Below are 15470 nucleotides of genomic sequence, written 5' to 3' on the forward strand. Positions count from 1 at the left end.
ATGATTTGGCATGGGTCCTGAGCGGCAATTGCTCGGCCTTTGCCTGCAAGGCACTTCAGAGGGTAGTGCGTACGGCCCAGAAAATCACTGGGGCAAAGCTGCCTGGCATCCAGGACCTCTACAACAGGCGGTGTCAGAGGAAGGCACTAAAAATGATTAAAGACCCCAGCCATCCCAGTCATAGACTGTTATCTCTGCTACCGCATGGCAAGCGGTACCGGAATACCAAGTCTAGGACAAAAAGGCTTCTCAACAGTTTTTACCCCCAAGCCATAAGACTCCTGAACAGGTAACCTAATGGTTACCTGGATTATTTGCATTGTGTGCCCCCACAACCCCTCTTTTACGCTGCTGCTACTCTCTGTTTATCTTTTATGCATAGTCACTTTAACTATACATTCATGTACATACTACCTCAATTGGCCCGACCAACCAGTGCTCCCGCACATTACCTAACCGGGCTATCTGCATTGTGTCCCGCCACCAACCACCCGCCAACCCCTCTTTATGCTACTGCTACTCTCTGTTCATCATATATGCATAGTCACTTTAACCATCCCCACATGTACATACTACCTCAATAAGCCTGACTAACCAGTGTCTGTATATAGCCTTGCTACTCTTTTTTCAAATGTCTTTTTACTGTTGTTTTATTTCTTTACTTACCTACACACACACACATACTTTTTTTGGTCCGCACTATTGGTCAGAGCCTGTAAGTAAGCATTTCACTGTAACACCTGTTGTATTCGGCGCACGTGACAAATAAACTTTGATTTGAGGTTAGAACACCATATATAAATCCAGTGTCTTCTCTCAGGTAAGGTCACCATACATAAAACCAGTGTCTTCCCTCAGGCAAGGACACCATACATAAAACCAGTGTCTTCCCTCAGGCAAGGACACCATACTCATATAACACTTTCAATCACTTGTCACCCAGTACCTTAGTACTGACTTGGTTCATCCTAATCTATAACCAAGTTCCTCACACCAGGTTCCATTAGATCCTCAGGAATGTCTAACTATTACACCTGGGGTTCTGGGTCATTTGTCACACACACATCGTATACGGGCTTGTACGTACATTTAGCTATTGACTGTTCCTGTAATTATCAACCCCATGAGTGAGGTGCCACTTACATACTGGAATGAGTCATCAACCACAGTGTTTTTTTCTAATTTCAGACTTTGATGCGCTGCACAGTGGGACGTAGATCATCCAGACGCAGCGGTCACACCTGGCAAGCTCGACAAATGTTGGGTGGTCTTTTACATGGGGTGATGTAAGTTTCCTTTAACAATCAGTCTTCCAGATAGATGACACAGGAACCTTGGTATAAAACTCTTTAGTAATAAAATGCAATTGCAGACAGAGATTCATACAGAATACCTCAGTAGTCTATAGTAAAGATCTGTGTGGCGAAACGGGAGACAACATTCTTTACACTAGTTGGTGTGGACAACCTACATCAAATGCATAAGTCAATCATACCTTAACATTTTTTATTTATTTTACCTTTATTTAACTAGGCAAGTCAGTTAAGAACAAATGCTTATTTTCAATGACGGCCTAGGAACAGTGGGTTAACTGCCTGTTCAGGGGCAGAACGACAAATTTTTACCTTGTCAACTTGGGGATTTGAACTTGCAACCTTTTCAGTTACGAGTCCAACGCTCTAACCACTAGGCTACCCTGCCACCCCATTGTTGCATTGGATGCGATACAAAGCATCAAAGAGGAGAAAAACATGTCTAGACTGTGTTTTCTCACTCTGCTACAAGCCATCAACCACACCTGTGTGGTCTCAGGCACTTTGTTACTTTCGGAACATCTTGGCCTTGGAGCTGTGTGACTATCAGCAGGTGCAGGCAGTTCTCAGCCTGAGAACTAAAGCAGTACATCTCCAGAGACAGACACAGAGAGACAGACACAGAGAGACAGACACAGAGAGACAGACACAGAGAGACAGACACAGAGAGACAGACACAGAGAGACAGACACAGAGAGACAGACACAGAGAGACAGACAGACAGACAGAGAGAGAGACACAGACTAGTTAGTTAGTACCAGATAAGACAGACTGACCCTAGCCCCCGACACAAACTACTGCAGCATAAATACAGGAGGGGTCGGGAGACACTACCACATATCTACAGTACTAAATCCATGTGTTTGTGTTGCTTCACAGTCCCCGCTGTTCCATATGGTGTTTTTATTAAATTATCTGTTTTTAAATCTAATTTTATGTGTACATCCAAGGGCCAGCCGTGCTGCCCTGTTCTGAGCCAATTGCAATTTTCCTAAGTCCTTTTTTGTGGCACCTGACAACACGACTGAACAGTAGTCAAGGTGAGACAAAACTAGGGCCTGTAGGACCTGCCTTGTTGATAGTGTTGTTAAGAAGCCAGAGCATCGCTTTATTATAGACAGACTTCTCCCCATCCTAACTACCACTGCATCAATATGTTTTGACCATGACAGTTTACAATCTAGGGTTACTCCAAGCAGTTTAGTCATCTCATCTTGCTCAATTTCAACATTATTTATTACAAGATGTAGTTGAGTTTTAGGGTTTAGTGAGTGTTTTGTTCCAAATACAATGTTTTTAGTTTAAAACATATTTAGAGCTAACTTATTCCTTGCCACCCACTCTGAAACTAACTGCAGCTCTGAAACTAACTGCAGCTCTGAAACTAACTGTAGTAGCTGACGTGTATAGTGTTGAGTCATCTGCATACATAGACACTTTGGCTTTACTCAAAGTCGGTGGCATGTTGTTAGTAAAAATTGAAAAAAGCAAGGGGCCTAAACAGCTAACCTGGGGAATTCCTGATTCTAACGGTATTATATTTGGCATGCTTCCATTAAAGAAAACCCTCTGTGTTCTGTTAGACAACTCTTTATCCAGTTACGAGTCCAACGCTCTAACCACTAGGCTACCCTGCCACCCCATTGTTGCATTGGATGAGATACAAAGCATCAAAGAGGAGAAAAACATGTCTAGACTGTGTTTTCTCACTCTGCTACAAGCCATCAACCACACCTGTGTGGTCTCAGGCTCTTTGTTACTTTCGGAACATCTTGGCCTTGGAGCTGTGTGACTATCAGCAGCAGCAGGGGGTGTAAAGCCATAACACATTAGTTTTTCCAGCAGCAGACTATGATCAATAATGTAAAAGCTGCACTGAAGTCTTACAAGACAGCCCCCACAATCATTTTATCATCAATTTCTCTCAGCCATTTGTTTAAGTGCTGTGCTTGTTGAGTGTCCTTCCCTATAAGCATGCTGCAATTCTGTTGTCAATTTGTTTATTGTAAAATAGCATTGTATCTGGTCAAACACAATTTTTTCCAGAATTTACTAAGGGTTGGTATCAGGCTGACTGGCTGGCTATTTGAGTCAGTAAAGGGGGCTTTACTATTCTTGGGTGGCGGAATGACTTTAGCTTTCCTCCAGGTCTGAGGGCACACGCTCTCTAGTAGGCTTAAATTGAAGATGTGGCAAACAGGAGTGGCAATATGATCTGCTATTAACCTCGGTAATTTTCCATCCAGATTGTCAGACCCCGGTGGCTTGTCATTGTTGATAGACAACAATAATTTTTTTACCTCTTCCACCCTGACTTTGTGGAATTCAAAAGTACAATTCTTGTCTTTCATAATTTGGTCCGATATACTTGGATGTGTAGTGTCAGTGTTTGTTGTTGGCATGTCATCCCTAAGTTTGCTTATCTTGCCAATGAAAAAGTCATTAAAGTAGTTTGCAATATCAGTGGGCTTTGTATCGGCCTCACGGCCTTCGTCAGAGCTTTTGTGAGTAAAAAAAAAAAAAACTAGCACCCTTATGTAAGACCTAGTCCCACCCACATATGTTCCACGCATCGAAAGGGGTTGGAGGTAAAGGGAAAAACAAACAAGTGCTACTAAATATAACAATATGCATTTCATAAATATTTGAATAAAGTGTGTAAATAAGACGTATTAAACACGTCTGTAAAACCACAATGAGGACATAGACCTACCGAGCAAGTTTCCATTGGGTACATCGTATGAAAAACATCAGAGTAATCTTAAATAGGGGCATAATTCATGTTCAAATTCACAACATAACATACATAGGCATTTCATCATTAAGACCTTTAGGAAATAATGTCTGGAGGGTGAAAATCCTAAAACATTCTCTTTTACTCAGAGTATTATTGATATCACCTCCCCTGTCTGATATCTTAACTTTCTCTATGCCACAAAATCTAAAGGTAGAAATGTCATGCTTCAGGTCATTAAAATGTACTGCGACTGGATCATCCCTGTCATTTCTCCTGATTGAACTTTTATGTTCACTGATCCTCTGTTTGAGAGAACGAGAGGTTTTACCGACATAACAGAGCCCACATGGACATTTAATAATGTAAATAACATGGGTGGTGGAACATGTAATAATGTCATTTATTTGGAACCGTTTTCCTGTGTGTGGGTGGCAGAAATATTCCCACTTCATCATATTGTTGGACTGTGCGCATCCTCTGCATTTATAGCTACCATTTGGAAGACGGCGTAAAAGAGCCTGGCTGATTTTCTTTTGTGGCAGGCACTTGGCATGAACCAATTTATCTCGACTTCTCCTATATACAATAAGTGGTGGATTTTTAAATTCAGCCACTGGATCCGATGATAAAATATGCCAGTCTTTCTTGACCGCATCTCCCACTTTTCATGAATTCAAAGTATATGTAGTTGTGAACATTACGGAGTGTTCTTTAGCTTTAGCAGGTCTTTTTTGTAGCAGTTCATCTCGTGTTTTTCACAATGCCAAATTAAGAGCTCCATCCACACATTGTGGCTTATAGCCTCTTAGAAACCTAGTGCACATCTCCACTGCTTTTTCTAGATGGTCCTCTTTGGAGTGGGATATACGTCTGAAAAACTGGCTTCTTGGAAGTCCTATTTTAAATGGTTCAGGGTGGAAGCTGTCCCCTTGTACTAGAGTATTTCTGTCTGTTTATTTTCAATACAGAATTGTAAACAGGGTTCCATTTGATTTCTCAATCCACATTTCGATGTAATGAACACTTAGAGTATCACAATCGATAGTGAATTTGAGATTGGGGTCATTGAGTAGTGCCATGAAGTCTGACAGCTCTTTTTCCGTTCCTTCCCATATGCAAAAAATGTCATCACTATATCGATACCACTTCAGGACTTTTATTCAAAATTGGATTTTCATTTTCATTATTAACAAAACGTTCTTCAAAAAGAGCCACATATAGGTTAACATGGCTCAGAGCAAATGTGGAGCCCATCGATGTTCCATTCGTTTGGAGGTAGCATTCATCATCTGAAATAGTTGTACATCAAAACATATTCAGCCAGCTTTAGAATAAAGTTTGTTGGTGGATATTCATTAGTGTCTCTTGTCTCCCAAATAGTGAGCTAGGGCTGCCAATCCCTAAAGGTCTTAATGATGAAATGCCTATGTATGTTGTGAATTTGAACATTAATTATGCTGATGTTCTTCGCACGATGTACCCAATGATTAATGAAAACTTGCTCGGTAGGTCTATGTCCTCATTGTGGTTTTACAGACATTATGATGAGTCAAAAATACCCCTTGCAACATCATGCAATGGCCTGCACTTTAAACCACATCCTGCACCTGAGCGAACATTTTCCATTCACAATCAATTATTCTCTCTCTTTCTCGCTATGTGCTTTGTTTCAGGTCTCATACAACAAATTCCATATACCAAGAATGCATGCAGGATAAGTCTGGGCTCTAAGGATACTATTTGCAGAAATGTGGAAAACATGACTGGAGCTGTTTCTTGACTACCTTACCCAGTTTTCAAATTGCTAGCGACTCCTTTTCAGGCTGTCAGAGGGTTTTAATAGCATTAAGCGACTTTTTGCAAATAAGTGTGGGAAGCTGCTTGCACAACAGAAGTCACAGAAAATGTCACACACAGGCAGAGAAGTGAAAGTGGTGAGTGATGGAAGAGGAGACGGAAACCACAGTGATATGTAGACTTTTTCTGAAGAACAGAATAGCATACTCTGAGATGTCCTGACCTGGTTATGCCAAATTGCTGTGGGCTACACTAGTTCATTTAGCAGACAAGATTAGCTTAGAATTCCGTGGCATTATTTTAAAGTATGAAGAATACAATTGAACAAAGCTGAATGAAATAGAAAGGATACTTTCTCCAAATGATTTGAGGGACATGCGGTTATTCTGTGTTGAGAGGATGACAAAGAAATATGCACTCCTATATGCTTAATTTAGAGTTATCAATGTAACTTTAGTTGTACAAATGTTGGGCTATATGTTTAGATTTGTTATACATTGTAAGGCTGCATGATGCGACTAATGATGATTTGAAAAAGGTCGCTTGAAAGGCATGAGCTCTGCTTAGTTTTTTTTGTGCAGGCTGTACACACTTCGTCGGTCTCTCATTCACAATTTGAGAAGCACTTGATAATGCCTCGAATTTCCCAGTGGTATCCCCTTTGTGTGGCCATAACGCACCCTAAAACATCTGCCATTTGCAACCCTTCTCCCTAAATGCTGCCCACTCCAAAACACCTCATCTCATTCATAGGGCTCTCCATCACGTGACTGGGTCTTTCTCACAGCCTACAAGTGAAGACGGACACATCAGGGACACAACTGCGCCGTCCTTATCCAATTCCAAGGTGCATATTGAAGATATTGGAAGAACTGTCCACATTTACTTTTCGTCAGCCAACAAGATGAGTAGGCCTAACGAACAGCAAAAGCACTAGTCTATGTCAATCTACTATCCCCCATAGTACAAAAGTTGACCTATTCTGAGCGAGAAATAAATATTCAAACATAGTCTGGAACAGTTGTGGTATGCGATGGATCCCAAATTAGTATAACCACTAGCATCAACACTTTTTTAAGCAGTAAGGCTGACGCCACAGATCCGAACATTTAACTTAAAATGTTGATAAACTAATAGGCTATTTCTTCACATTATACAAACCTAATTAAAACAAATAGGCCTATGGGCTAGGCTACATGAGGAGTGCAACTATGAATCAAAAAATCACAAAAAAAGGCATTGTTTATTATGCTGGGCATCATTCACAAGTGATAATATATAAATCCCATGTCTTTACATACGCTACCGTTCAAAAGTTTGGGGACACTTATAAATGTCCTTGTTTTCCATGAAAACTTACATGAAATTAGTTGCAAAATTAATAGGAAATATTAAGGTTATATATAATGATTTTTTAAAATTGAAATAATAATTGTGTCCTTCAAACTTTGCTTTCGTCAAAGAATCCTCAATTTGCAGCAATTACAGCCTTGCAGACCTTTGGCATTCCAGTTGTCAATTTGTTGAGGTAATCTGAAGAGATTTCACCCCATGCTTCCTGAAGCACCTCCCACAAGTTGGATTGGCTTGATGGGCACTTCTTACGTACCATACGGTCAAGCTGCTCCCACAACAGCGCAATAGGGTTGAGATCCGGTGACTGTGTTGGCCACTCCATTATAGACAGACTACCAGCTGACTGCTTCTTCCCTAAATAGTTCTTGCATAGTTTGAAGCTGTGCTTTGGGTCATTGTCCTGTTGTAGGAGGAAATTGGCTCCAATTAAGTTCCGTCCACAGGGTATGGCGTTGCAAAATGGAGTGATAACCTTCCTCCTTCAAGATCCCTTTTACCCTGTACAAATCTCCCACGTTGCCACCACCAAAGCACCCACAGACCATCACATTGCCTCCATCATGCTTGACAGATTGCGTCAAGCATTCCTCCAGCATATTTTCATTTTCTTTTGTGAGCCGAACACCTCAAACTTAGATTCGTCTGTCCGTTTTTTCCAATCGTCCTCTGTCCAGTGTCTGTGTTCTTTTGCCCATCTTCATTTTTTAAATTGTATTGTCCAGTCTGAGATACGGCTTTTTCTTTGAAACTCTGCCTACAAGGCCAGCATCCCAGAGTCGCCTCTTCACTGTTGACATTTAGACTGGTGTTTTGCGAGTACTATTTAATGAAGCTGCCAGTTGAGGACTTGTGAGGCATATATTTCTCATACTAGACACTCAAATGTACTTGTCCTCTTGCTCAGTTGTGCACCGGGGCCTCCCACTCCTCTTTCAATTCTGGTTAGAGCCAGTTTGCGATGTTCTCTGAAGGGAGTAGTACACAGCGTTATATGAGATCTTCAGTTTCTTGGCAATTTTTCGCATGGAATAGCCTTCCTTTCTCAGAAGAATAATAGACTCATGAGTTTCAGAAGAAAGTTATTTGTTTCTTCCCATTTTGAGCCTGTAATCAAACCCACATTTGCTGATGCTCCAGATACTCAACTTGTCTAAAGAAGGCTAGTTTTATTGCTTCTTTTAATTAACGAGCACAACCGTTTTCAGCTGTGCTAACATAATTGCACAAAGGTTTTCTAATGATCAATTAGCCTTTTAAAATGATAAACTTGGATTAGCTAACACAACGTGCCATTAGGACACAGGAGTGATGGTTGCTGATAATGGGCCTCTGTATGCCTATATAGATATTCCATTAAAAAATCAGCCGTTTCCAGCTACAATGGTCTACAGCTACAATGGTCATGAACTACCTTCCAGTGCATGCATTGTAACATTGGCTGAAATAGTACTCACGCATAACTATTTCATGTTTCTAAATTATTTCTTTATTCAGATGAAAGGTACTGCTATGGGATCCCCCATGGCTCCTAACTATGCTAATTTGTATGTGGGTTACATGGAGAAACAGTCTATTTTCAATCCTCTCAAAAATGTTTTCTTGCCTCACATCATTATTTGGAAACGGTATATTGATGATATTTTTGTTTAATGGAGGGGTGATGCAAAACAGCTCCAGGCGTTCCATGCTTTTCTTAACTCCTGTTCTGATCATTTGAGATTTACTATGTAATCTGATACACGTGAAATCAGTTTTCTTGATCTTCTGATCTTGTGTGAAGATAATGTTCTATACACTGATCTTTACAGGAAGCCTACTGATCGTAACAGTTTGTTGAGGGCTGATAGTTGTCACCCACTTCCCTTGAAAAATAGTTTGCCCTACAGCCAATTCTGTCAAATCAAAAGAATTTGCAAAAAACAATCCGATTTCGACAGAAATATGGCTGAGACGCAAAGAAAGTTCAAGGAGAGGGGCTACAAAAATGATCAGATTAATATTGCCATTGAGAAAATTCAAAACAAAACAAGACATGACCTTTTTCAAGGTCAGTCTCGTAAAAAGACGCATTCTTGCGTTCTAACTACCCGCTATTCAAAGTGCTCTGAACAAATTAAGGGAATTGTTCACAAACATTGGCACATCCTAAAATCCGATGATAGTCTCGGTAATGTGTTTTCGGACCTTCCCTTGGTCGTATTCTCGCGGGGCAGAAATCTCAGAGACCAATTGGTAAACTCTGATTTACCACCCCAAGATATTCCTGAACAACGTCTATTTGCGCCCCTACTGGATGGAAATTACAAATGTAATGGCTGTGCTCTATGCAATGGCACTTATAAATGTAGATCCTTCAAACACCCACAAACAGGGAAATCGATCCCAATAAAAGGTGTTATTACGTGCACCACTAAGGCAGTTATTTATCTTATAACTTGTCCTTGTGGTAAAAAATATGTAGGTAAAACAAAGCGCGAATTAAAAGTACGTATCTCAGAGCATCTTAGCACCATTAGGTGTAAAAACTTTACTTATCCAGTTGCGGCCCACTTCTTGGAGGCAGGCCACTCGATTTCGTCTCTGCGTTATATTGGCATCGAACATGTCACCCTCCCTAGGAGAGGGGGTGACCTTGATAATTTATTGTTAAAACGAGAGGCTGCCTGGATCTTTAATTTAAAGACCCTTGCGCCCTTCGGTCTCAACGTAGACTTTGATCTTAAGCCATTTTTGTGATTATTGTGACTTTGCCATTGTAATTGTTTGTAAACTTGTGTTGTCAAATGAATCTGATCGTATGCTATCCATTTGTTTGGACGCTGTTCTTTGTATGACATTTTAATATTTGATTATTAACCAATGATATTAGGCCACTCTTGACCATGATTACAGACACCTGTGTCTTTTGACACTATATAAACAAGTCATTCCGCAGTGTTTGTGATTATACCCTGATGAAGACAGCTTGGCTGTCGAAACGTTGGTATTACATTTTTGCATCTGAGCTCCTACAACCTGGAATTAAAATTGATTTTTTTGGGGGGGTGGGTTGTATCATTTGATTAACACAAGTGCTCAGCATAGGCAACAAAATGCCAATTGCCAAGGGGGGTGAATACTACCGTAAGCCACTGTATAGAGAATTCAGAAAGTATTCATACCCCTTCCCTTTTTTCACATTTTGTTACGTTACAGCCTTATTCTAAAATGGATTCAATATATATATATTTTTTATACCCCATAATGACAAAGCAAAAACAGGTTTGTCGAAATTTGATATGAGACTCGAAATTGAGCTCAGGTGCATTCTGTTTTTTGCTACCTACCAACTTTACGTTTTTATTTTTTTAAATGACCATTTATCTGGACGTGGTTCGTCAGGACCTCCACCAGCCGAAGCTAAGTAGTAACATTAACATGAGGCCTTATAATTGCAGTCGCTGTACTCATAATATACAGCAGAACGATCACCTTATGGCGAGTATAGCTGTGCTTCAAGCCCAGCTTCAGACAATATCATTAGGCAAGGGTAATTTACAGTGGGGCAAAAAAGTATTTAGTCAGCCACCAATTGTGCAAGTTCTCCCACTTAAAAAGATGAGAGAGGCCTGTAATTTTCATCATAGGTACACTTCAACTATGACAGAAAAATTAGAAAAAAAATCCAGAAAATCACATTGTAGGATTTTTTTATGAATTTATTTGCAAATTATGGTGGAAAATAAGTATTTGGTCAATAACAAAAGTTTATCTCAATACTTTGTTATATACCCTTTGTTGGCAATGTCAGAGGTCAAACGTTTTCTGTAAGTCTTCACAAGGTTTTCACACACCGTTGCTGGTATTTTGGCCCATTCCTCCATGCAGATCTCCTCTTGAGCAGTGATGTTTGTGGTCTGTTGCTGGGCAACACAGACTTTCAACTCCCTCCAAAGATTTTCTATGGAATTGAGATCTGGAGACTAGCTAGGCCACTCCAGGACCTTGAAATGGTTCTTACGAAGCCACTCCTTCGTTGCCCGGGCGGTGTGTTTGGGATCATTGTCATGCTGAAAGACCCAGCCACATTTCATCTTCAATGCCCTTGCTGATGGAAGGAGGTTTTCACTCAAAATCTCACGATACATGGCCCCATTCATTCTTTCCTTTACACGGATCAGTCGTCCTGGTCCCTTTGCAGAAAAACAGCCCCAAAGCATGATGTTTCCACCCCCATGCTTCACAGTAGGTATGGTGTTCTTTGGATGCAACTCAGCATTCTTTGTCCTCCAAACACGACAAGTTGAGTTTTTACCAAAAAGTTTTATATTTTGGTTTCATCTGACCATATGACATTCTCCCAATCTTCTTCTGGATCATCCAAATGCTCTCTAGCAAACTTCAGACGAGCCTGGACATGTACTGGCTTAAGCAGGAGGACACGTCTGGCACTGCAGGATTTGAGTCCCTGGTGGCGTAATGTGTTACTGATGGTAGGCTTTGTTGCTTTGGTCCCAGCTCTCTGCAGGTCATTCACTAGGTGAGATCTTGCGTGGAGCCCCAGATCGAGGGAGATTATCAGTGGTCTTGTATGTCTTCCATTTCCTAATAATTGCTCCCACAGTTGATTTCTTCAAACCAAGCTGCTTACCAATTGCAGATTCAGTCTTCCCAGCCTGGTGCAGGTCTACAATGTTGTTTCTGGTGTCCTTTGACAGCTCTTTGGTCTTGGCCATAGCGGAGTTTGGAGTGTGACTGTTTGAGGTTGTGGACAGGTGTCTTTTATACTGATAACAAGTTCAAACAGGTGCCATTAATACAGGTAACAAGTGGAGGACAGAGGAGCCTCTTAAAGAAGAAGTTACAGGTCCGTGAGAGCCAGAAATCTTGTTTGTAGGTGACCAAATACTTATTTTCCACCATAATTTGCAAATAAATTAATAAAAAATCCTACAATGTTATTTTCTGGATTTGTTTTTTCTTCTCATTTTGTCAGTCATAGTAGAAGTGTACCTATGATGAAAATTACAGGCCTCATCTTTTTAAGTGGGAGAACTTGCACAATTGGTGGCTGACTAAATACTTTTTTGCCTCACTGTACGTGTAGGAAAGGATGAAACAGTGTCTGTGCCACCAGTAAGTACAGATGGTAGTATAAATCCACTTGCACAGTCCCCGCAGCCAGACACTTTTCTCATGGCTTCTGGAAGGAAATGCTGTCGGAATGCTCAACTGGTGTCGCTCATTCAGCTGACATCAACCGGTTCTCTCAACCAGTTCTCCCCATTAAGCAGCGAGTCAGAGTCAGAGCCTTCTCTGGTCTCTACTCCTCCCGTTACGGGGTCTGAGACGCTGAAGCCTCCCACCATTAGCTCTGACAAATTGAAAACCCTTGTCATTGGCGACTCCATAACCCGCAGTATTAGCCTTAAAATGAATCATACACAGTTTACCAGGGGACAGGGCTACCAACATTATGGCTAATCTGAAGATGGTGCTGGCTGAAGCTAAAACTGGTGAGTGTAGAGAGTATTGTTATCCACGTCGGCACCAACGATGTTAGGTCACAGTCAGAGATCACTAAGCGCAACACAGCTTCAGCGTGTAAATCAGCTAGAAAGATGTGTCGGCATCGAGTAATTGTCTCTGGCCCCGTCCAAGTTAGGGTAAGTGATGAGCTTGACAGCAGTCTCACAACTCAATCACTGGTTGAAAACTGTTTTCTGCCCTTCCCAAAATATAGAATTTGTAGATAATTGGCCCTCTTCCTGGGACTCACCCACAAACAAGACCAAGCCTGGCCTGTTGAGGAGTGACAGACTCCATCCTGCCTGGAGGGGTGCTCTCATCTTATCTACGAACAAAGACAGGGCTCTAGCTCCACAATTAGATAGGGTGCAGGCCAGGGTGCGGTGCAGGCCAGGGTGCGGTGCAGGCCAGGGTGCGGTGCAGGGTAGGGTGCAGGCCAGGGTGCGGTGCAGGCCAGGGTGCGGTGCAGGCCAGGGTGCAGTGCAGGGTGCAGTGCAGGGTGCAGGCCAGGCAGCAGGGTGCCACTAGCACAGTCAGTGTAGTCAGCTCAGCTATCCCCATTGAGACCGTGTCTGTGCCTCGACCTAGGTTGGGCAAAACTAAACATGGCGGTGTTCGCATTAGCAATCTCACTGGAATAAAGACCTCCTCCATTCCTATCATTATTGAAAGAGGTTGTTATACCTCACATCTCAAAATAGGGCTACTTAATGTTAGATTCCTCACTTCCAAGGCAGTTATAGTCAATTAACTAATCACTTTATCATAATCTTGATTGGCCTGACAGAAACATGGCTTAAGCCTGATTCATTTATTGTTAAATGAGGCCTCATCTTCTGGTTACACTAGTGACCATATCCCCCACGCATCCCGCAAAGGAGGAGATGTTGCTAACATTTACGATAGCAAATTTCAATTTACAAAAAAAAAAAGACGTTTTCGTCTTTTGAGCTTTTAGTCATGAAATCTATGCAGCCTACTCAATCACTTTTTATAGCTACTGTTTACAGGCCTCCTGGGCCATTTACAGGGTTCCTCACTGAGTTCCCTATTGGACCTTGTAGTCATGGCAAATAATATTCACATTTTTGGTGACTTTAATATTCACATGGAAAATACCACAGACCCGCTCCAAAAAGCTTTCGGAGCCATCATTGACTCAGTGGGTTTTGTCCAACATGTCTCCTGACCAACTCACTGTCACAGTCATACTCTGGACCTAGTTTTGTCCCATGGAATAAATGTTGTGGATCTTAATGTTTTTCCTCATAATCCTGGACTATCGGTCACCATTTTATTATGTTTGCAACCAAGACCCCAACCAAGGATCATCAAAAGTCGTGCTAAAAATTCTCGGACAAACCAAAGATTCCTAGATGCCCTTCCAGACTTCCTCCACCTACCCAAGGACATCAAAGTACAAAAATCAGTTGACCACCTAACTGAGGAACTCAATTTAACCTTGCGCAGTACCCTAGATGCAGTCACACCCCTATAACCCCCCCCCCCCAAAAAAATTGTCATAAGAAACCAGCTCCCTGGTATACAGAAAATACCCGAGCTCTGAAGCAAGCTTCTAGAAAATTGGAAAGGAAATGGCGCTACACCAAACTGGAAGTCTTCCGACTAGCTTGGAAAGACAGAGAAGAGCCCTCACTGCTGCTCGATCATCCTATTTTTCCAACTTAATTGATGAAAATAAGAACAATCCAAAATGTATTTTTGATACTGTCGCAAAGCTAACTAAAAAGCAGCATTCCCAAGAGAGGATGGCTTTCACTTCAGCAGTGATGAATTCATGAACTTCTTTGTGGAAAAAAAGCAAATTACGGACTCCTATTTATTTAAATCTGCGTATTCCTCCAAAGCTCAGTTGTCCTGAGTCTGCACAACTCTGCCAGGACCTAGGATCAAGGGAGACACTCAAGTGTTTTAGTACTATATCTCTTGACACAATGATGAAAATTAATCATGGTCTCAGTAATCATGGTCTGCATACTGAACGATATTCCAACTAAACTACTGAAAGAGCTGCTTTCTGTGCTTGGCCCTCCTATGTTGAACATAATAAACGGCTCTCTATCCACCGGATGTGTACCAAACTCACTAAAAGTGGCAGTAATAAAGCCTCTCTTGAAAAAGCCAAACCTTTACCCAGAAAATATAAAAAACTATCGGCCTATATCGAATCTCCCATTCCTCTCCAAAATTTCTGAAAAAGCTGTTGTGCAGCAACTCACTGCCTTCCTGAAGACAATGTATACAAAACGCTTCAGTCTGGTTTTAGACCCCATCATAGCTCTGAGACTGCACTTGTGAAAGTGGTAAATTACCTTTTAATCGCGTCAGTCCGAGGCTCTGCATCTGTCCTTGTGCTCCCAGACCTTAGTGATGCTTTTGATACCATCGATCACCACATTCTTTTGGAGAGATTGGAAACCCAAATTGGTCTACTCAGACAAGTTCTGGCCTGGTTTAGATCAGTTTGTCACTATGGATGGTTTGTCCTCTGACAAATCAACTGTACATTTTGGTGTTCCTCAAGGTTACGTTTTAGGACCACTATTGTTTTCACTATATATTTTACCTCTTGGTGATGTCATTCGGAAACATATTGTTAACTTTCACTGCTATGCGGATGACACACAGCTGTACATTTCGATAAAACATGGTGAAGTCCCAAAATTGCCCTCTCTGGAAGCCTGTGTTTCAGACATAAGGAAGTGGATGGTGGCAAGTGTCCTACTTTTAAACTTGGA

The sequence above is a fragment of the Oncorhynchus clarkii genome, chromosome 17, assembly GCF_045791955.1.
Source record: "Oncorhynchus clarkii lewisi isolate Uvic-CL-2024 chromosome 17, UVic_Ocla_1.0, whole genome shotgun sequence".
NCBI lineage: Eukaryota > Metazoa > Chordata > Actinopteri > Salmoniformes > Salmonidae > Oncorhynchus > Oncorhynchus clarkii.